This window comes from Ambystoma mexicanum, chromosome 10 (genome assembly GCF_040938575.1).
Source record: "Ambystoma mexicanum isolate Mex_15411 chromosome 10, UKY_AmexF1_1, whole genome shotgun sequence".
In the NCBI taxonomy this organism is placed as follows: Eukaryota; Metazoa; Chordata; class Amphibia; order Caudata; family Ambystomatidae; genus Ambystoma; species Ambystoma mexicanum.
In genome coordinates this window covers 233,904,953-233,928,120 of record NC_090932.1, presented here as the reverse complement: position 1 = coordinate 233,928,120, position 23,168 = coordinate 233,904,953, and the positions used below count along the sequence as shown (strand labels likewise).

Sequence of the window (23,168 nt, the reverse complement as noted above, 5' to 3'; positions counted from 1 at the left end):
TGAGGGGTCCATAGCCATTCTGACGCAGTGGCCGGTGAGAAGTAATGGTTGTCCATGTGGACCCATTGTAGATGGTTGTGGTGACGTAAGTGTGGGATAAGGATGCGTAGTTGTGAGGCTTTGTAGTATGTTCGCATGTCGGGGAGACCTACCCCTCCTTTGTCTTTGGAAAGCGTCAGAGTGTTGAATGCAATCCTTGCCTTTTTTCCCTGCCAGAGGAACCTAAGCATACGTTTTTTAGTTTTGTCAAAAAACGCATTTGGTATCTCGATAGGTAGCATCTGGAAAGGGTACAGGAATCGGGGGAGGCATACCATTTTAATGGCGTTAATCCGCCCTAATTACAAAATCACAAAATCGTGAGTTTGTCCCACCTGTTCAGATTGGCCGAAAAGCTCTGGAGGAGGGAAGGGAAGTTGGCTTCATATAGGTCCTTTATGTTTTTGGTGATCTGGATGCCTAAGTATTTAAAGGCAGAGTGTTCGAGTTTGAGGCCTAAGGGCAAGAACTTGGTTTTGTTTTCCTCTTTTGTTCCTTGCAAAGGGAACAATATTGATTTAGTCTTGTCGGAGAGTTTACCATATTCTTCTAATAGTTGGAGAGCATGAGGGACAGATACAGAAGGGTTGGTAATGTGTAGCAGTATATCATCAGCATAAAGTGCTATCTTATATTCTTTTGTTCCCAATCGCATGCATTCTATTCTGGAGTTGAATCGTATCTTTTGGGCCAGGTGTTCTAGGGAGAGTGCAAAAAGTATAGCTGAGAGGGGGCACCCCTTCTAGTACCACGTCCCATGCCAAACCATCTGGAGTATTCCCCATTAACAGAGATAGATGCAGTTGGGGATGTGTATACTGCTTGTATCCCTTTCCTAAATCTCAGCCCTATCCCCACCTTGCGAAGGACTGCCCTCAAGAATTTCCACTCCACTCTATCAAACGCCTTTTCTGCATCTATTGACAGTAGGGCAGGGTCACTTGGTAGTTCTGGTGATGAGTGGATGAGATGAAGAGTTTTACGCATGGTGTCAGCCCCTTGCCTACCCAGTATAAATCCGACTTGGTCATTGTGTATGAGGTGAGGGATCAGTACTTAAAATCGAGCGGCTAGTACACTGGTGTAAATTTTTGCATCCAAGTTGAGCAATGAAATTGGGCGGTTTGAAGCACAAAGTTTGGGGTGCCTTCCCTCCTTTGGGATCATTGTTATTAGCGCCTTCGTAAAGGAGTCGGGGGCCGTCCCTGTTTCTAATATCTCGTTGAAGAGCTCTGTCAGGAATGGTGTCAGTTGGTTGCTGAAGGTTTTATAAAACCCAGCGGTATAACCGTCCTCTCCGGGGGATTTACCTACAGTTAGTCTTTTAATTGCCTCTTGGACCTCAGGTTCGGATATCGGGGATTCTAAGAGCTCAGTTTCGGGGAACGAGATTTTGGGCATGTCTATCTGGGAGAGATAGTGTTCTGTACCTGATTCCCCTGGAGTCACTTCGGAGGTGTACAACGCCTCGTAAAAGTTGGCAAAACTCTCTGGGATAGTGTGGGGGATTGGGGGGTTCGTAGGGTTATCTTCAATTATCTCTTTGACTTTCCGTTCTGCCCTTTTGTTCTGAGTCTGTCTGCCAATAGTGCATCGGCCTTGTCCCCCTTCTCATAGAATGTCTGCTTGAGGAATCAGAGTTTGCGTGCTATTTGTTCGTGCTCCAATAGTTTTAGTTCTTCCCTTTTACGTTGTGCCATGTTGATGTTGTCGCAGACCGTGCCCAGGTGTTCTCTGTTCTCGCTCTCCAGTTGGCATATTTCGGACCCAAGTTTGTGCTCAATGATCTTTCTCTCTTTTTTTTTTTTGGTAGATCCTTCTCGTATCAGGATGCCTCTCCAGGTGGCTTTAGCCGCCTCCCATATTATCTGCTTGGAGACTTCTCCATTGTTATTTAGTTTGAAGTATTCCTCGATTTCAGTTGCCATTTCGACCTTAAATACTGCATCTTTCAGCAGGCTTTCATTACAGCGCCACTTCCCTCCTGAAACAGGTAAGTCTGCCCATCTTCTAATCTGACAGGACCATGTCATGGTCTGACCATGTTATCGGAATTATTTCTGATAGCATTGTGGTGTCAAGGAGGTCCTTGGTGAGGTACAGGTAATCAATCCTGGTGTATGTTTTGTGCGGATTGGAGTAAAATGTGTAACCCCTTTCATCAGGATGTTTAATTCTCCACGCATCTTGTAGATCATATATCTCCATTATGTCTGAAAGTCCAGTGCGTTCACTTCTCATTTGGCTTCTTATCTCGGGGTTGCCCGGTTCCCAGTCTTTGGTCGGGTCTGCCCACTGGTTAAAGTGTCCTCCAAGAACAACCTGGCCGGATGCTTCCAACATTATTTTGGGTATTGTCTTTTCTAGGAACCTGGCTTGTCCTGCATTGGGAGAGTATATTACTGCGACTGTTACTTTGACCTTTGCGATTGTCACAGATATCAGGAGAGCCTGCCCGCTTACATCAGACCAGGTCTTATCCACTTCGAAGTTAATTCCTTTCTTGATCAGGATTCTGACTCCGCCTTTCCTGAGTGGCCCGAGCCCCAGAATTCCTTTCCCCCTCTTTTTCCAAGTATTCCTCTCTCCTCCCCCTTGGCAAACTTTGTCTCTTGTAGAAGGAGAATGTCTATTTGAGATCTACGGAATTCCCTTGCCACTAGTGATCTCTTGGTCGGCGAGTTGAGGCCTTTCACGTTAAGTGTTCCTATCATTAGGGACTCCCTACCCTTCTGCTCTTCAATTGGTGCCATTATCACAGTATTTCGGTTGTAGATCCGAGACCCGTGTCAGGTAAGTATATTGGTCATAGGGACTCACGTCGTCTTGAGTGATCCTTTGTGTTGCCGGTAATGCTTCATCCTCTGTACATTTCTTGTCTGCCCAGCCCCCCCACCCTCCACCCTTCCCACTTTGACAGCGTCCGTGCGGACCCAGGTGAAAACGCTGGTCCTGCATCGAACCACCTTTAGGGACCGTCGCCTCGGGTCCCCAAGACTATTATAACATCATAATCTTGATTGAACCCCCATTCACCCCCCATCTTTGTGTACATGGTCTGGATCTTTTTTTGACTCTAGATATCCTTACGCAGTTCAGGTCATGGACATATGTATTAAAGTTTGTCGTCTTACCAGTGTTGTAGTTCATCAGTTCCCCCCGCCCCCCAGCCCCCCCTGGGGGGGTATTACCTCTCCGAAATTTCCTTGATCCCTTGACACGTTTCCTTCTGGGGCCCTGTATACGCCATCCTCTTTCTTCGTGGCGTGGGTCTCCCCGATCATGTTCCTCTGCGCTTGATCCAAGGAGTTCGGAGATGTACACCTTGATCTCCCCTTCTGAGCTCTGCTTGATTTTGTTTCCGTTATATTCAAAGGACAGAGAGAAGGGGTACCCCCACCTGTATCTTATGTTCTTTTCTTTCAGATGTTTGGTGATAGGGCCGCACGTGCGTCGGAGTGCCAGGGTCATGGATGATAAGTCCTGGTATATCGAGATTCGGGATCCTTGGAGGGTAATTGAGTCGCTGCCTCTTGCTTTCTCGAGGATCCGTGTTTTGTCCTGAAAGTGGTGAAATCGAGCGAGGACAGATCTTGGTCCGCCTGGGGGCCCTCCGGCTCTGTGTATCCTCTCCGTCTTAGGTTCATCAACTGCATCGTCGGCAACTAAGAGTTTGATGATGTCGTGCAGTGTATTCTTCAGATCGCTCTCCGTCTCCCCTTCTCGTTCCGGGATTCTGAAAATCCTCAGATTATTCCACCTCTCCCGGTTTTCCAAGTCATCAAGCTTGAGTTTGAAGCTCTCCTCTCGTTGCTCCAGTTTGGTCATCCGTTGGTCGAGTTGCGCTTCAAGAGTGTCTATGGACGCTTGATTGTCCTCGACCCCTTCAAGCCTCTCCTCCATGGTGTCTAGACGTTGGGTAATCTTGTCAATTTTGGAGCCAATGCTGGCACCCATATTCTTTATTTCGCCCAGCAAGGCGGCAATGTCCCCTTTGGTAGCTGCTGATTCACTCTGTCCGAGGAATTTGGGTTCGCCATGGTATGGGCACAATTTCGGCAGAAGTCGAGACTTAGGAGAATGTGGCTAGTTTCTCCCTAATGTCCATTGGTTCTCCCAAAGTTTCTTAGTATCACCAATGCTGTTCGATGGGCGGACGGAGTCGGGGTCAGAGGAGGCACACGCCCCTGGATCGGGGGCCTTACCCTCTGCACTTTGACGTTGGTGTTCTCCGTAAGTTAGGCGTTGGAAGGGGTGTCCGTCGTGCGTTTGCTGATATGTCCAGGGTGCGGTTTCAGTAATGCATATGGGTTACCCGGAGTGCGCTTTGGGGGTGTTTTCTTCTTGTGCAAGGCGAAACATTTAGGGCGCGAGGGGTCCGAACCGCCGCTGCGTGGTGATGCCGCTGTAGATGAGATGGGCGAGCCAACCGTTTCCCCGCTCAGCGCTGTTCTAGGGCCTAACATAGCCCGGTCTTGCTCTTCGGAAGCTCCGCCGACTCGACCGAGGCTGTCCCGCTCCTTTTGCGGTGCGGGACGTCGTCGGGAGTGTGAATTCCATGGTCAGGTTTCTAGGTCTTTCAGGCTTCCTTCATTCGGCAGGCCTAGGGTCCGCTTCCGACGGTTGCGCAGTTCCTTGCGAGCGGGCCGTGGAGTCGTTATGTGTGACGTCTTTTTGATGTACGTATATCTCCGGTTTGCAGGGGTCGTTTTCGATCGGGTTTTCGACCAAACGGAGGGGGGGGGATCTCTGCTGGCAGCACACCGATGTAGAATCTTGGGGGGGGGGGGTCGTCAAAGTGGGGGCTCAATCCTTCTTAGACCACATCCGCGCGCCCCCTGGTGGCCAGTCCCTGACCAGTTTTAACAGGACATGTCCAGTATGATGTGAGAGAGTTGGTTTGGTTGCTTTCAGTCATCCTCTTCCTCAGCCCATTGTTTGTGAAAAAGGAGGTGCGGGGGAATTGGCACTTTGGAAAATCCTATAAAATAGGATGGGTAGATGAACAAAAAAGGGGGGAATACCACGTCTCACCAACGGTATCCTCACCTCCACTACCCAAAGACCCCTCACCCAGGTGATCCTCCCGTACTGGTCTACCCCCAGGAACTGGATCCAACAGTGATGGCCGTGTTCTGGCCACCTGGATGACAAGTTCCCGAAGACAAGCGGGGAAGACACCTTTTGGTTTCTTTTTTTAAATTTGTTTTTAACACATTCCAAACCACAACATATCACTGAACAACTAGTTTCATTTAAACGTTTTTACATCTTGCCCCCAACTCCCTCCCATCCCGCCCTACTGTTGCCTAAAGTACACATGTGGTATCTACCCGGACTTGAAAGGAAGTGAGGCATGCAATGTTTATCAATCCTCAGGGTGCCACCCGACTTAATTCGCCTCCTCTCCTTCTGTCACTTCCACCCCAAACAAAGAATGCAACAAAGTCTCCCACGTCACAAGCCGTGGCCTCGCCTTGACTGTCCCATACCGCCCTCTTCCATGCCACTGTTTCCGCCATCACCCACCTCCTCAGGTCCCGACACCAATCCTCCACCGCTGGACCCCAAGGGGATTTCCACGCCATGGCTATTCTACGCTTGGCAAGAATGCATGCCAAATCTTTCATTTTATGGGCATGTCTGGCACCCTTAGGGTGTGGGAAGCGACCCAGCAAGCAGGCCTCTGGGGAAAGCACATCCTAACTCAGCCCCCTCTATGTAGCCTATTTGCCACCCCTTGCCAGTACAATCCCGCTACTGGGCACGCCCAAAACATATGTAACAAGCCCGGCTCCCCCACCCTACACCTTGGGCACTCCTGTTCTGCAGCGCCTGGGAACCTCAAGATCCTTTGAGGGGTCATATATGCCCTGTGGATCACCAGCAGCTGTATGAGCTGCAGTCTTGCATTCCTCCACAATATTTTATAGTATCCCAGCACTTGCGCCCATTGTGTATAACACTGCCCCCAAGTCTTCCTTCCATTTACCCCGTATTGCTAAAGGAGAGGGAGGCCCGTTAGTTAACTAGAGATCATATAACCGCGATATGGTATGCCCTCCTTCAGCCATGTCATATAGGACATCCACCACTGCATGTTTCCTTATCAGTTCACTATATGCTGGCCATCTGCGCACTATTTCCCCCTTGATTGTGCTATATAACACATATTGGCCTTTATGTACTCCAGTGTGTTCCGTCAGCTCTGAGAAGGGTGCCAAGGACAGATCCTGCAATAGGTCCCCTTTTGTGGTCACACCACAAGTTTCCCATCTAGTACGTACACACCACCTGCTTTGTGCTGAAAGTGCTACCACCGAGGTCAGCGGAATTTGCACTGAAATAGGGTCTGTGATCCCCATTACCGCCAAAGCTCTATCCCACATCTTCACCCCTAGTGACACTAAGTGTGGCAATTGCCTTTCCCTGGGTTTCCTGATCCACACCAATTCTTTCAGATAATAGCTCGACTCCACAGGCTGTAGCATCAAAGTGTCCAGGGCAGGGTCATCTGCCAGCCATACCACTACACACAGCTGGACTTTGATGCCGCCTTTGGCATGCGGCCTATGCAGTAGTGATGATGCTATGCGATTTAACATAGGAACCCTCTACAAATGCTGTCCAAAGTTTAAAAAAGAACTATGTATGTAAAACTGGGCAGCACTACCATCTTCAGCAGAGCCACCCTTCCCATCAGTGAAAGGGGCAGTCTATCCCAGAACTTCATATAGCTCTTGAGCCCTTGCAAGGTCCTCATCATGTTCTGCGCATGCTCCACCGCAGGGTCACGATACACGTTAACACCCAGATACCTAAACGTGGTAATTTCCCATCGTAGAGCTAGCACAGGCAACACCCCCACGTCTAACCCACACAACCCCGCCAGGGGAAACAGTGCTGACTTCTCCATGCTAATTGTGATCCCTGACAGCTTCGCAAAGTGTGCCATTGCTTGCAATAATAAAGTTTATCTTCCGGATTCTGAATATACAACAGTGTGTCATTCGCATACAGTGATATTGGATGTTTTGTCCCTTCTATGTCACTGCCTGCCTCCACATATTCCGCCCTGAGGTACTGAACAATGGGGTCCATAGCTAGGACATAGAGCAATGGCGACAGAGGACAGTCCTGTCTCGTCCCTTTCTCCAGTTCCATGCCTCCGAAATAAGTTTCCCTCCTTTTGACCCTAGCAATCAGCCCAGTGTACCAGCTGCACCCACTTAAATCTATGCCTGCCCAAACCCAAACCTGCGCAAAGTTGTGTAAAGCCAGTCCCACCTAACGGAATCAAATGCTTTGACAGCATCTTAAGTGGCCATGGCACACAGCAGTTACATGTCTTTCCATCGAAAACTTTCCATCGAAATTAAAATGCATCGAAACTTATGCAACGAAAAAATGTTTTTTTTTAGAACTCCCCCACCCCCCGCACCTCTTTTCTTTTTACCCTTGAAACCGCAGCCCAAACAAAATGAACCCTTTACACCACACAAATATGCATTTGATGCACATTTTTCAATTGGATACGTTTTTCAATGGAAAGACTGCATACCGCACACAGCGTATCCCAGGATGCTGTGTTTTCACATGATGCAATTGTCTCAAGTTCCAGGACATGCTACGTCCTGGTATGTAGCCCGTTTGATCAGGCAATACCAAGTTATATATCACTTTTTTCATGCAATTTGCCAGTATGGATGTAAGTGTCTTGATTAAGCATTGACAGGGGCCTATAAGAGCTGCACTCTTCCGGAGGCTTGTGTGGCTTAAGAAGTGGTATGATAATAGATTCTCTAAAGCTCAGCGGGAGAACCCCTGCCTCATAGGAGTCATTAAAGGTGCTAAGAAAGTGGGGGGCCAATTCCTGAGCATATTCTTTATAGAACTTGCTGGGGAGCCCATCCGAACCCAGTGTCTTCCCCCTTTGGCAGGGCCACAATCGTGCTCAGTATATCTTCTAGGGAGATGGGTGCATCTAGACTGTCTCGTTCTTCCTGGCTCAGTAGTGGAAGAACTATCTCACCCAGTAATTCCTCTATGTGGGCCCTTGGTATATGGGATTTTTCCTGATGGAGGTCCTGATAAAATTCCAAAAATGCATCATTGACACCCTTCTGGGTATGACAAAGTTTTTTTTTTTTGTCTTGTGTATATAGAGTGTATGGGCCTGTGTTTATCCTCTTATGCAGCCAAGCCAGCAGGCGGCCTGGTTTATCTCCTTCTACATGCTGCCTCTCTGTGCACCGTGCAAAGTTATGTTTGCCCAACAGCTCCCAGCAATCAATGCACTTACGTTTTAATGCAACAATCCTCACAACCTTTTCCAATAGCAGCTCTTGGGATTGTTCTAATTGCCTCAAGCTTTCCTCAGTGGAAGTCAGATCCCTGCTTATGCTTGCTTGGATGCCATTTGATCCTGCTATGGCTGCTCCTCTAGTCGCTACCTTCAACCCCTCCCAAAAGGTCCCTTCACTAGAGACACTGCCCTTGCTATGCGAACATAATCTGTGATACAGTCTTTAATGCAATCCTGAAATAGAGGGGGGGGGTACTGCAGCAACTCACTCCTAAACTGCCAAGTAGGGATCAGAGTCCTGGGGGGTGGAGGGGGGGCACTTATTGCCATTGCAGGCTGAGCAGTGTGTGATCCAACAAAACCCTTCCTTTATACTGTGCATTCATGATGAGGGGAGCTAATTCACATCCCACAACAAAGTAATCTATCCTTGTATGCACCCATGTGGTGCTGAGTTGTACAAGTAAGGCCTGGTGTCTATGTGCAGAGCCCTCCATGTGTCTACCAGGGTGAAGACATCTAGAAGAGTTTGCAAAGTCCTGGCCCGCGGAGCCGGTCTGGTATATGTATATTTCGCATCTGATCTGTCCAGGAGGGGGTTTAGCGTGCAATTAAAGTTTCCTCCCCATATCATGTTACTATTCCTGTAAGGTCCTAACCTTGGATATAGGGTTTGGAAGAACTGAACCGCCCGTTGTTAGGGGCATACGTATTGACCAAGCATGTGTCCACCTGTTCGAGAAGGCCTTGTACTACCACCATCCTACCCTCGTTGCCTGTTTTAACATGGGTGACCTAAAAGGGTACTATCCATATCGGGACACAGAACGCATAAGCCGAATATGTGGAACCCCAAACATGCCACCCCCATTTCTTCGTTAGCAATATGTACTCATCAGCCGTTGGATATATTTTCTGCAGCATGACTATATCCACCTTGCATCTCCTCAGATATGAATAGACCCTATTCCTCTTCACTTAGGCATTCAGCCCCCTCCCATTCCATGTGAGGTTATTTATTGGTTGCCCCTTGCAGCTCTCTTCTCCATAAAAGGGTAATACACTTCGTCTTCATTAGCTTACATGTAGGCAAACCCCTTCCCAAAAAAATGATCCCAACAATAAACCAAAGCCCAGCTACATTCCTGTTGCTCAGGTGTGTTCGCTTCTCGCACTCGCCCCAAGCCGACCTGCTTGTGCACAGCTGATAGGCACAAAAACAAGCCCCCCCTAGAAAAAAAAGGAACTCTGAGGGTATGGCGGCAACAGCCACGAGTACAAACCCTCCCCCACCCCCATCTTGGTGTATGCTGACAAAACCCTGCCATGTACAAAAGAGGTGCTTAGACAGCACGTGCAAACAATGTGATCCAAGGAGAATCCTTCCTATAGCCAGAGATCCGCTGCCACAGGGAGCCCCTTCGGTATTAATGTACCTGGGGCGCTGCTTTACGCTTCGAACCAGTCTGGCTACCATAGACACTCATGGCCACTGGCTGTGTAGAGCTTACCTTGCGACGTTCATCCACGTTGTCTCCCTTTGCACCCCCCAGGGCTATCTTCTCCCTGTGGATCCATGCCAGTGCGTCCTCTGGGAGATCAGATAACCAGGTCTTGTGTTTGTGTATGATTTTAAGTCGCGCAGGATAAATTATGTACTTCAGTCTAGCCTCATGGAGCCTTGCTTCAGCTGCTGCGAACTGTGCTCTGCTTTTCTGGACTTGGAAGGTATAATCAGGATAAACTGCCAAGTCTGCCAAGGGCCTTTTCAATTTCCCTCCTTGTTTGGAATATGCCAGTATTTTCTCCCGATCTTTATAATTCAGGACTTTAGCAATGATTGGTCTGGGCGGTGCACCTGGGGTTGGGCGTCTGGTCAGTGTCCTGTGTGCCCTCTCGATTGTGAAACCTTGTGTGAGGTTTCCGGGCCCAATCTCCTGGAGGAGCATATTCTCAATATAGGACGTAGGGTCGGCGCCCTCCTCCCCTTCCGGCAGATCTACTATGCGTACATTATTCCTTCTGGCGCGCCCTTCTGCTTCTTCCATTCTGTTTTCTAGGAGGCGTGGAGCGTTTGTGTTTTCCTTTGATTGGGTTACAGTATGCTCCGCCAAGTTCTGCACATCCTGGCACAACAGGCCCACATCTACTTGTACTGCCGCAATCCGACTGCCCAGAGAGGCCTTCAGGTCTGCTATTGCCTGCATCACCTGGTTGTGCAGCTCCCTAGTCTCGCACCCCTTCCCCAGCGCTGGTTCCATGTCACTTCCAGAGTGCTGTTCCTTGGCCTTGGCAAAGCCGTCCAACGTGGGTTGGCTTTGTTTCGACTTAGCCGGCTTGGGAGTCATCAGGCCTGTCAAGTTCCTGGTACACGTCCTCTGCCTAAATCCGCACCTAGCCCTCGCCCTGGTTGCTTGGACGTGAATATCTGTGCCTTAGTTGTGGCTGGGTGCTATCAGGGGCTCCTCATGGGGTGGTTGTCGTAGGGTTTCGCTTGCGACCACTGTCCCTCTCTCTGACCCGTACTCTTGAGTGGCCTGAGAAACACTGCCTCCTGTGGCGCATTACACAGATTGTGCACTCTTGGCCGTATGACTTTGTATTATCCTGGTCCTGCACCAGGTATGGCTTGTGTCTCCAGGCTTGCTGCTGGGGCGTGACGGATCAGGAGGATGGCACTGCCACCGCCACCGATGTCGCAATTAGCCTGCCACACCACGCGCAAACACACATTACTTGGGGAGTGAAGGGGTTGCCTTCCATTTACTCCATATGGGCCGATTCCTCATGTACAATGCACCTGCCTTGCATGTTGGCATGTGGACTTCCAAAGTCTATGGATCCACAGCATTGTCTGTCCTGCGGCCCCAGTACTGACTCTTCTGTTTCCTTTTATGGCTTCAATCCCTTCATTTGGGGCATGCCTGTTGCCCTCTATAAAGCGAGAGCTGGCAAGCTCCATCAGCGTGTCAGTGTTTCACTTGCCGGTCGAGGTCTCTGTCATGCATAACCTTCACTTCGTCCTCTTTGCAAGGCTCAAACAGAGTCTGTATGGTTCACCCAGCGGCCCAAGTCTCTGCAGTTCCAAGCCCTGTCCTTGTTTGCGAGGGCTCTGGAGCGCACACAAGCAACCGCATTTCACTATGCAGCCCAGGTCTTTTCTTCCCGGCTCCCCTCTAGTCCGCCTCGTTCGGGAGCGCCAGAGCCCTTGTTGAATATACTTGTGCCAGGGCTGTTTTGCTTTTCTTTCTTCTTTTTTAAATCAATGTCTTTATCACCGATGCGCGGCTCGGGTCCAGCCCGTGTGGAACCCTGCACACCAGTCTCCCCCTTCCCCCCAAGGGGGCCTGGGCCTCTCAGGATCAAGCCCCCATTTGCCTTCACTGTGGTGCAAGGTCTCCGGCACTCACACGAATGCAGCCATGCTACAGCTCCTCTTCACACCAAGCCGGGCTCTCCAGCAACCAGGCAGTCATCCGCTTCTGCATGTCTGCTCTCCCCGCGGCTGTCCTCTCCCAGATCCTGCCACAGCTACACCTGCGTTCCGAGCGCTACCCGGCTATGCAGCCTCTTTGTCCTCGCTTCAGCCGCCATGTTGCACAAAGGCACCGCCAGCCCACACCGTCTCACTCCTCAGCTCTACTATGATCTCTGCACAGCTCCAGTCTCGCAGCCTCGCGCTGCTGAAGTGTTTCCTCCAGTTTACCCCTGAATCCATGCCTTAGCGCTTGCCATATAGCCGGATCTTCAAAGGATCAGGTGGAGCGGTCCGTTCTAGCTGTCACGTTGATGTCTCCATGGTTATGGGGGGCAGGTTGTGGGGAAAGGGAGGTGATGTTGGGGGGAACGGGATATGACGGGTGGTGGGAGGAGGGATTGGCCAGTTGATGTGAAATGCAAATAAAGGAAGAAGTGTTCATCTTCATCTCTGTGTAGCTGGGAGTGCGCCACGTGCAGTGACCCAGGCCTACCCACGCCATGACACTGGCGACGAGGGCGGATGCAGGGCTGCACTACGGCTCATCGCCCACACGACGGAAAGAAGCCCCTTCAGCCGCATGCGCCGGAGCACATGTACAATGTCAGAGACTCGCCTTGGAGGGGCGGAGGCGAGTGGCAGCTCCGGATCGACCCGAAAGTTCTATTCCCGGGCTGCGGCGGTGAATGCTGCAGCATGAGGTCTCCAGCCAACAGGCACGTGCCCTGGAAGAGGGAAGGAGCAGCCTACAACACGGTAGGCTAGGGCTTCAGGCCCTTCAAAGGGGGGTGGGAGGAACATCAGGGCAAGGCCCCACCCCACAAGACCATAAAAGACACGGATGGTCCTCGTGCCCAGAGAGGCGGCCATCCTGAGGGACTGAGCGAGTGGAGGCATCCTCTCTCCGAGCTTGTGACACTGGGAGGGCTGGAAGCCCTGCAGGGAGTTGTGCTCGTGCCCACAGACGCGGCCCAAGCCCAGGGCCAAGGACAAGGCCCCCAGGTGGCAGACCAGGTCCCCTATAGGCTGCCTGATATGCTGGCAGCCCAGATGCCAGGGGCATTCAACATCACTGAGACCAGCAACATGGGTCCTAGATGGAGCAAGTGGATTAGAGATTTTGACCTGTACATGGGGGCCACAGGGCCCATAGAAGATGCTCTTCAAATATGCCTGTTAAAGTTAGCAGTGGGCTCGGCGACCCGTGACCTCATCGACGAGATGCCCACCGACTCCATCGACTCCATTCAAGACCTAAAGGACGCGCTAGCAGCATAATTCACCCCCCACGCCAATGTGGACTATGAAATACACTTGTTCCACAGCACCAAGCAACACAAAGGTGAGACCATGGACGCCTATGTCATGTGGCTACGCACAAAAGATTAAACATTGTGACTTCGCAAATAATTCCAACACTGAAGCGCTAAGGTCCCAAATCATAGCCGGCTGTGAATCTCAGACATTTAGGCAAAAGTTACTCCAAAAACAATGCACCCTGGATGAGATACTGGTGCTGGCTCGTGCAGAGAGATCCATAGACTCACAGGTGGAGAGCTTCAACAACCCCACAACAGGAGAAAACATCCACAGTCTAAAACCTGAGAGAAGGTTAGAGGAACTCTTCTGCTATAAGTGCGGGTTTGAGTACCCCTATGAAGGGGGTTGCCCCGCTGTCGATCAGCGATGTGCCACATGTGGCGAGGAAGGCCACTTTAAGTCGGTGTGCAGACTTTTCAGAGACAGAGGGGAAGATCGTCCCAGGGAAACACCACCCATACACAAGGCAAAACCTCACCCCTCACCAGGGAGCCACCCTGGTACCTCATCTCAAGGGCCAGCCGCCCAGGTAAACCCAAACCCCCGAGAGCGAGACCTGAGAGACGATCATGGCGTCATGTATGCTATCTGGTTTCTGTAAATAATTAACAGTTGTATTGTGTTGTGTGTTTTTTGTTTTTTTAAAATATAAAATCAATAAAATATTATAAAAAAAAAAAAAAAATGTATGCTATCTGGTGGAGCAATCACCATCTGACTCGGACCCCAGCTCCTCGGGGAGCGACCAAAAGAAAAAGGCATAAGTTTATGCATTAGGAAATCACCACTGCCACAGCACACAGTCCCACTTTAATCATCAAATTAAACGAACAACCCACCGAATTCCTGATAGATACAGGAGCTACTGTTAACGTCATCAGTGAAGCTGTCTTCAAGGAACTCTGAGCGAGACCGAAACTGAGCCCCGCCATGGTAGACATCTATGCTTATGGCGCCAAGGCACCCCTCAAATGCCTAGGACAATTTGAGGGCACGTGTAGATACAAGTGGCATGAAAAAAGAATACCTGTTCATGTCGTAGCAACCGAAAACGACAGTGGATGTGTGCTCCGCTTCAAAGCAGCGGCCAACATGGGACTCATACACATCCTATACAATATCGTGGTCCACAAGTACCCCGTGGAAATGATCAGCAACCTTTATCCCCGCATCTTCAGGGGGATCGGGAAACTAAAGAACAGACCCATAAAATTACACATAGACGAGTCCATACGTCCGGTGGCCCAACCCTACCGAGGAATCCCGATTTAACATCCAGAGGAAAGTGGAAGACGAATTACACAAGCTGCTCGAACAAGACATCATCGAGATGGCCACCAGCCCCACTACGTGGGTATCCCCGATAGTATCAGTTCCAAAGAAAGGATCAGAAGCGATCAGGCCCTGTGTGGACAGGAGGTGCCCGATCCAAGCCATACAGAGGCAGAGACGCCTGGCCCCACGCATCACTGATATGATCCATCTCCTGAATGGGGCCAATGTGTTCTCGAAACTGGATTTACAGAAAGGCTATCACCAATTGGTATTAAGCCCCGAAAGCCGGAACATAACCACGTTCGTTACTCATCTAGGCCTCTTCTGCTACAAAAGGCTAAGTTTCGGGGTATCCTCGGCTGCGGAAATTTTTCAGGCCAAGGTACACAATGTCATCAAGCATATACCAAATTGCCTTAATTACAGCGATGACATCCTGGTCTTCGGCACCGATGTCAGCAAACACGATGAGGCCCTAATGAAAGTGTGCAAAGCCCTGGAAGCTGCCAACCTCACCCTTAATCAGGACAAATGCGAGTTCCGCAAGAGCACGCTGAAATTCTTTGGACACATTTTTGGAATCGGGCATGTCCCAAGACCCTGATAAAGTGGCTGCGCTGAACGACACGGCGCCCCCGGCCAATGTCTCAGAATTGTGCTCTTTCCTAGGGCTCGCGAGCTACTGCACACGATACATCAAAGACTTTGCGACAGTACGCGAGCCTCTGAGACTGTTAACCAGGCAAGAAGCCACCTTCCAATGGACAGACGAGTGCCAAAAGGCGTTCGAAGCCATCAGGGAAAGAGTCGCCAAGGCCGAGAACATGTCCTACTGCTACCTGAGTCGTCAGACGGAACTGACGGTGGACGCCAGCCCGGTAGGGCTAGGGGTCATACTGTACCAGGTGGACCCAAGTGATCCTTTGCGAAAGCACATTGTTGCGTATGACAGCCAGAGCCTATCGACCACGGAACAGGCCTACTCCTAGGCAGAGACGGAAGACCTCGCCGTAGTCTGGGCGTGTGAACATTTCCATCTCTTCTTGTACGGCAAACCCTTCCGAGTAGTCACAGACCACCAAGTACTACTATTTCTGTACGGGAACCCCCAGGCAAAAATCCCACCTCGGATAGCCCGCTGGGGGCTGCGGTTGCAAGACTATGCCTTCGAAATTGTGCACCGACCGGGAAAGGGGGATAACCCTGCAGTCTTCTTTTAGAGAAGACCCCGGGAGGGGTGCATACCAGAACCCTCAGTGGCGGACAGGTATCTTAGGTACCTAATACATCAATCCACCCCAGCTGGGATAGACATTGGGATGATAGCCCGAGAAACAGAAAACGACCCAGCCTGTCAAATTATCTGCGAGGGTCTTCAGTCGGGCATGTGGAGAAGGGCCCGCGAGAAAGGAAGAGCAGCCGGGGACCCGGTACACACCGAGGTGGAACGGCTGGTACAGGTACGAGACGAACTAGCACTCTCAGATGACCATCTCCTGATTAAGGACCGCAAACTATAATCCCACTAGCCCTGCAAGCAAGGGTCATCGAGCTGGCTCATGAGAATCGCAGAAGGGATGGTGTCAACCAAACGCATGCTGCGCCAGAAAGTCTGGTTTCCCAACATGGACTCCATGGTAGACGAAACCCTAAAGACATGCCCCACCTGCAGCCTCATCATGCCAAACTGTCACCCGGAACCATTGAGGATGTCAGAATTTCCACAAGGGGTATGGGAAGCTGTGGCGCCCGACTTCTTTGGGCCCATCGAGGGAGGTAAATATGTGCTGGGAGTTATAGACGAGTACTCCCGGTATACTGAGGCCCAGCGCATATCCTCGACTGCCGCCCATCACGTCATACCCGCCCTAGACCGCATCTTCTCTGCATATGGCGTTCCGGGCGTGCTCAAGACTGATAATGGGCCTCCATTCAATGGGCACCAGTTTGCACAGTTTCCAACCTACCTAGGTTTTCATCACCGCAAAATAACGCTGCTGTGGCCTCAAGCCAACGGGATGATAGTGCGCTTCATGGCCAACCTAAAGAGAGCGCTCCAGATAGCCAAACTGACGGGCAGCCATATGAACAAGTACTGAACCAGCTCATGAGGGACTACCGTAACACGGCACCACAGGGCGAACCCCCTCAGAAGTCATGTTCGGGTGAAATGTCCAGACAAGTATTCCCCAAGCTCCGCCACAGGAACAGGTCGCCGACCTCGACAGGGAGCTAAGGGAGCGAGATGAAGCAGCCAAGGAAGGAATGAAGGACTATGCCGATTGGCCAGAGGGAGGCCCGGCCACCCCAGGTAGAGGTAGGAGACGTTGTGGCCAAGCAACAAACCCAAACCCACAAACGCACCCCCATCTTTCAAGCAGAACCACTGCTGGTCATGCAAAGGAAGGGGTCCATGGTTACGGTGCAGGGCTCGGGAGGCCCTATCACCAGGAACTCCTCACATTTCAAGAGCATTGCCTCGCTGGGAACGCATTGACTCAGCTGACGCATAGTCATTCCCATTGACTATGCCTCAGATTACTTCTATCAAGGGGATCATGGAGATACAGATGACTCGGACCATGAAGGTCCCCAGGAGCATGAGACCAGTGGAAACCCACCCGAACTTGTAAACTCGCATCCGCAGCGAGCTCAAACGGGCCGCGCCGCTGGATTGAAGACGTGGGCTAAGAGGCCCACAGCAGATATTCGCCTCTTGTTAACGTCCTGGTAACTGTTTAAAAAGTGGGAAGATGTCACGTTGATGTCTCCATGGTTATGGGGGAAGTGTAGTTGGGGGAATGGGATATGACGGGTGGCGGGAGGAGGGATCGGCCAGTTGATGTGAAATCAAATAAAGTATGACATGTTCATCTTCATGTCCGTGTCTCTGTGAGTGTGCCACGCGCAGCGACCCAGACCTACCCACGCCACGACACTAGCGACCTACTCCATTGGCTGCCTAGCCACGCCCACCCTTTGGTTTCTCACAGATCAGCTTAGATTGTTTTCTGCAGAGGCACCATGATGGCTTATTTGAAATCTTGTAGTACCTTGTGCGAGCAAAGAAGTCATTGATGCTCTGGTCAAGGCAGGTATCAGGGGTGTTTCTTTTTTTTCATTGGTGACTGCTGGGCTGGGGGCTTTGCAAAGATGAGGCATTCATTTTGAAAACAGTTTATTAAAATACCCAGATGTGATGGGTTTCAAAAACAAGAAGGGGCTGGTACGAGGTGGGAAAATCTGCAGCGGCATGTTGGACCTCACCTGGACTTGTATCTGTATAAACCTTATTTTGAACGAATCCGTATAAGTGGTGTACCTGTTTCTGAGAGGAAGTAATTGTTACCTCATGCTGCAGAGTTTCTCAGCATGTTGGATTTTGACCATGTCAGCGGATTCGTTATGGGTTAGCATACTGCGCTGATTCAAAAAAGCCTTCCTATTCCGATTATTGCATAATGTTAGCATTTTTGGTGCCTGGTGCAGATTGACTGGTCAACCCTCTCCCTTGTTTTGCACCATTTGTGTTCAATCTGCCAGTTTCTTATTTTTATGGTGTCTGTTTGCCATTGTACCACTTGTTATTAAATTTGGCAGGCGTTTGTATTTTGTTTACGCTGGGACAGAGCAGAGGTGTCAAGAATCTTGACAATGGGCCTCAGGCGTTTTGCGGTGTGGCCAAAAACAGTGGTAATGCACTTGAGTTACCACTGCATTACCGCCACGTTACCGCACCGCCTAAATATGGGTTTGGAGGTAAAGTGGAGGATTACCTCCCCAAAAAAATCTTTTGCCAGAATTACTGCTGGTGGTAATTCCTCAAAGATTCCCATGGTTTCCAAAAATGGGGGCTGATACTGCCATACCACCACTTGTAATCTGGCGCTACTTCTGCCGGACCAAGTGGTGGTAATGGTAAATCGGTTTGGTGGTATCTTGCTGGATTTACTGCTAATACATCACTAAACCTATAATGATGCCCAATGTCTTCCTCGAGAGTTCCAAGAACATGTTGTGGAGGAGAAATGCCCAGTTGGGAGGCAGGGTACGTTTCAGTGAAGTTTTTAGTATTGTAGTACTGACCCATTTCAAAGTACGGACTGTGATAAATTCATTGTACATTTTAGTGTTTAGTCAATTGTCCAACACATTGTTGGTGAGCTTGGATAGTACAAGGTAGTGGTTTGAACAGGGTTTCCGAGAGGCACAGGTTCGGAGAGAGGATTGAACCTAGAGTGTGCCCCACTACCCCCTTCCTCATATGTTGCTTGTGTAGTCAGAAGGCAGAGAGTCAGGTTGTCTAAGTAGTCAAAGAAGGTTGATGTGGTTGCATCTGGATCATCAAGCCAGAAACCCATGATGAGTATTTTTTTATGACCTCGATTGCAGTTCACTGATGTACCCTCCCCCTTTTTTTTTTTAAAGAAGGTTGTGGTGTTGCTGGGGCCTGGAGCTGACGACCACAGTTAAGATGCTGTTAGATTTGAGAGAGCATTTACATGGCATGTGTTCAAAGTAGGAGCTAGGGTGGGTAGGCATCCCCACAAAATTAAGTTATGTTGGGTAGATCCTGGCTATGCCACCGGCCGGTCGTGTGGTCATGTTTTTTGCAATGATTTTGAAGCCAACTGCGAGGAGTATGTCGAAAAAAGTAGAGAGTAGAGAAGTTGTCAGACTTCACATCCCAGTTATAGCCATGAGATTACTGTCAAGGTCTTGGAGAAGATCAAGTTCGTTGAAGGCATGATTGGGGCAGACGTGGTGTTCAGTGTTCCTACGTTTAAGATTATTTTGGGGATTTATTGGTTTTCAGGAGACAGATGAGGCAGCAGTGATAAAGGCTACTCTTATATCATGGTGGGGTGGTAGGCAAGATACCTTGTAGCATGGTTGCAAGGGATGGTGGATGTTCAACACTAGCTGAGAGAGGGAAGTGTTGGGCACCACACAAACGGTATGTTCTAGGTAACAAACAACTTCAATGTGAGTTTCAAGGAGCACTGCAGCTGACACCCCTGACACTCAGGATTACAAGAACCTGTCACAAAAGAAGACCCTGAAACAATTCCCAGGGTGCTGTGTGCTCTCCAACTGTGCCTTTAGAGACTACTGTATCATTTGTTTCTCAAAGGTGTATTCACAACTCGCTCAAAATAAAACTTAAAATTATATCAGTCCTACTAACTTACCTGCCTCCCTCCTTGCCTTACAGAACCGCCAGAGCGCCAAGCAACAGTGCACAGTATAGGTACCTCTAACATAACATATAGTCGGATATTTTAAATGTGTAAAATCCAGAGGAACCAAATGTGTTTGGTTCCTCTGGATTGTACACAGGATGTTTGACAGAACCCATTTAATTTCTCTGTTGACCAGGAGGTGAAATGTAGGGGCCCGGAGAGACAAAGTGATGAAGGAGCGGCCACAAACTCTAGGTTCTGGGTGGTATCATTTGATCGGGCAGCTATCGGTAGAGAGAGGCTGGTTGCACATTAAAATACAGATGATTTTTTTGGATGCATTGAACTATATTTGTTGCATTGTTTTGTTATCAATGTTTATCGTAAATCTAGTCTTTGGGTACCTGATCAAAAAAACTGACTAGCTGCTACCACCATACACAACGCAGAATTTAAAAACTGTGAATTTGGTCTGGAGGATAGAGATTGTGTTGGTGTGATGTGTAAAAAAAAATAGAATATCTGTGATCTTTTCCTTGGAATTTAAAGTTCAAGTATTTGTTGGCAATTGACCGGACAGGAATACTTTATAGGGTTTATAGCTTTTTTTTTTTTTAGGTCAGCCATTGTTGTGCAAGTCCATTACAATTTTTACAGATGAAAAATCAGAATTAATTATGATGAATATGGAGCAAGCCAGTCAAGGAAGCTACTGGCATATAGTACACAGTAAGGAACAAGGATGTCATCTTGGTCCAAGGCCCTCAGGCCAACCTTCACCTCTTTGATAGGCGCTTCCCACGCCTCATCAACTTCCTTTCCTCTCCTGCTGTCCACCCTCCTCTGTCCTCGGCTACCTTGCCTCTACCCTCCGTCCCTGCCCCCTCTCGTGCTCCTTCTACACCTCCTTCTTCTTAACCTCCGCAGGGCGTACCTCTGATCTGTACCCCTCCCCGGAAGTCCTTCAAGGATGGCAACCTTCTCCACATTGCCACTCTTAACTCTCGCTCTGCCATCAAACATTCCTCTGATATCTGTCGCCTTCTTGAGGAACTGGACCTTGACGTCCTCTGTCTCACTGAGACATGGTTCACGGCCAGCTCTGTCACCAGCTTTGACACACTCCTACCTGACGGTTACAAGATCCTCGCCGTGCCCAGGCCCAACCGTGCATGGGGGGTGTAGCCCTTATCTTCCCTGAGTGGATTCCTGCCACTGTCACTCCTACGCAGACCTACTCCTCTTTTGAATGTCTTGTCCGCCAACTCTCTCTCTCTCTCTCCTAGCCATTCCCTTACCGTGGCTACTATCTATCGGCCACCTGGTCAAATTTCCTCCTTCCTCTCTGAGTGGGCTGACCTCTCCTCCTGACTCCTGTCCTCAACCACTCAACTCCTCTTTCTTGGTGACTTCAGCATCCACCTGGATGCCTCCTGTCCCCCCTCTGGACTCTTTCGTGACCTCTGCGACTCTCTCTCACTCTCTATTCTCCCGTCTGGGCCTACTCATTCTGCAGGGCACACTCTTGATGCTCTGATCTCTTCTGACCTTCCCCTCTCCGTCTCTCTCTCCACTCCTCTCTCCTGGAGTGATCACTTTCTCCTATCCTCCCACCTCACCCTCCCTACCCCACAGGCAAAGCCTCCCTCATCACTGCCACCCACCTTCTCGGTCATCCGACCCATGAAACGCGTGTCAGTTGAGGCTTTCGCTGCCACCTTCTCGCCCCCCCTCCCCCTTCGGCTGACTCCCACCCTGACACAGCCCTCTCCATGCTCCACTCTGCTATATCTGATACTCTTGATATCCTTGCCCCCGTCATGAGAATCCGCCTGAAGCCCATAGCCAAATGCAACTCCTGGTATGACTCGGATCTCGTCACCCTAAAACGCAAGTGCAGGGTGGCAGAGAGGAAATGGCGTGCTTCATGTTCATCCTCTGACAAACTGGCCTGCCGCCTGCTCCAAAGGCAATACCGTCTCTCTGTTCTCACCAAGAAGAGAGCCCTTATCCAAGCCCGCACCTCTGCGGCATCTAACAACTCGGCCGAACTCTTTAAAATCTGCAAGGAGCTTGCCAACACTGCAGCAGTCTCTACCTCTCCAGTCCCCTCCCAGGCACTCTGCACTGGCCTCTCACTTCATCTCTAAAACTCAGGACATCCTGTCCTCACTCTCCTCCTATCACCTCCCTCCCTCTCTTCCCTGCTCTTCCTCTGGCCCTTCTGCAGCCACCCCCCTTCCCTCCTTCTCTGCCTTTCCCGTTTTCTCTGCTGACGAGGTTTCCAGACAAGTCTGATCTATGAAAGTCTCGTCTAAACAGGTTCACCCCTGTTCCTCAAACTATCAAGGACCACATCGACTCCCTGGCACCTGGCCTGGCTGACTTTTGCAACCACTCCTTCGCCTCTGGAGTCTTCACATCCCCCCTTAAGCACTCCCCTGTGCACCCTCTTCTTAAGAAACCCTCTTCCGACCCCTCCTGCCCGGGTAACTATCGCCCAATCTCCATCACTCCCTTCCTGGGCAAGCTTCCGGAGAAACTGGCCATCTCCCAGCTTAACCTCCATGCTGAATCTGTTGGTAGTCTTCATGACCATCAATCTGGCTTCCGAGCTGCCAGAAGCACGGAAAATGCTCTCCTGAACATCCGTGAGGACCTGCTCTTGGACCTCGACTCCAACACTGTGTTCACATTCTGCTCGATCTCTCTTCTGCCTTTGACACGGTCAACCATGCCATCCTGCTCAACCGTCTCCGTGATAACCTGGGTATCACTGGTCAGGCTATGGCGTGGCTGACCTCTTTCCTTTCCAATCGACCCTCCCAAGTCCAACTGGGGTCCTTCCTCTCTGACATCTTTTTTCCACCTGTGGTGTCCCCCAGGAATCTAATCTCTCTCCCTGGCTGTTCAACCAGTATCTGGCACTCCTTGCCCACCGCATCGCCGCTCTCTGCCCCAACTTTCAGTGCTATGCGGACGATACCCAGCTCATTTTCAGGCTACCCTCGGCCTCCTCCTCTCCTTCCCTCATCTCTGACTGTCTGTCCGCTATCCCGGAAGGGTGTGCCGCCAATGACCTCTGCCTTAATGCCAGTAAGACTGAGATTCTACTCATCGGCACACCCACTCCCTCCTTCCCTGCAGCTCTCTGGCCAGCCTCTCTTGGCCCTCTTCCTGCAAGGCAAAAAACCTCAGGGTCATTTTCGACTCCACACTCTCCTTCTCTCCTCATATATCTGACGTCTCTAAGAAGTCACACTACCAGCTGCACCTCCTCAGAGGTATTCTTCCCTTCCTCTCCTTCCCCCAGAAGCTCACTGTCTCCCGAGCTCTGGTTCTCTCAAAGCTGGACTACTGTAACAGCCTCTATCTTAATCTGCCTGCATCCACTCTACGCCCTCTGTAACTCATCCAGAACAGGACTGCAAGACTTGTCCTTGGCCTCAAGCCCAGGGACCGTATCTCTCCAGGACTGAAATCTATACACTGGCTCCCAGTGGCTGCGAGGATTAAGTTCAAAACCCTCTGCATTGTCCACAAGGCCTGCTGGGGCCTGGGGCCTGAA

At 50.2% G+C, this 23,168-nt stretch overlaps 1 protein-coding gene across 7 annotated transcripts in view; it reads left to right on the top strand.

Moving 5' to 3' along the window:
* The window catches only part of LOC138491311 (outer mitochondrial transmembrane helix translocase-like), a 444,827-nt gene that overhangs the window by 165,631 nt on the left and 256,028 nt on the right, over nucleotides 1-23,168 (top strand). The gene's annotated exons all lie outside the window — the stretch shown is intronic.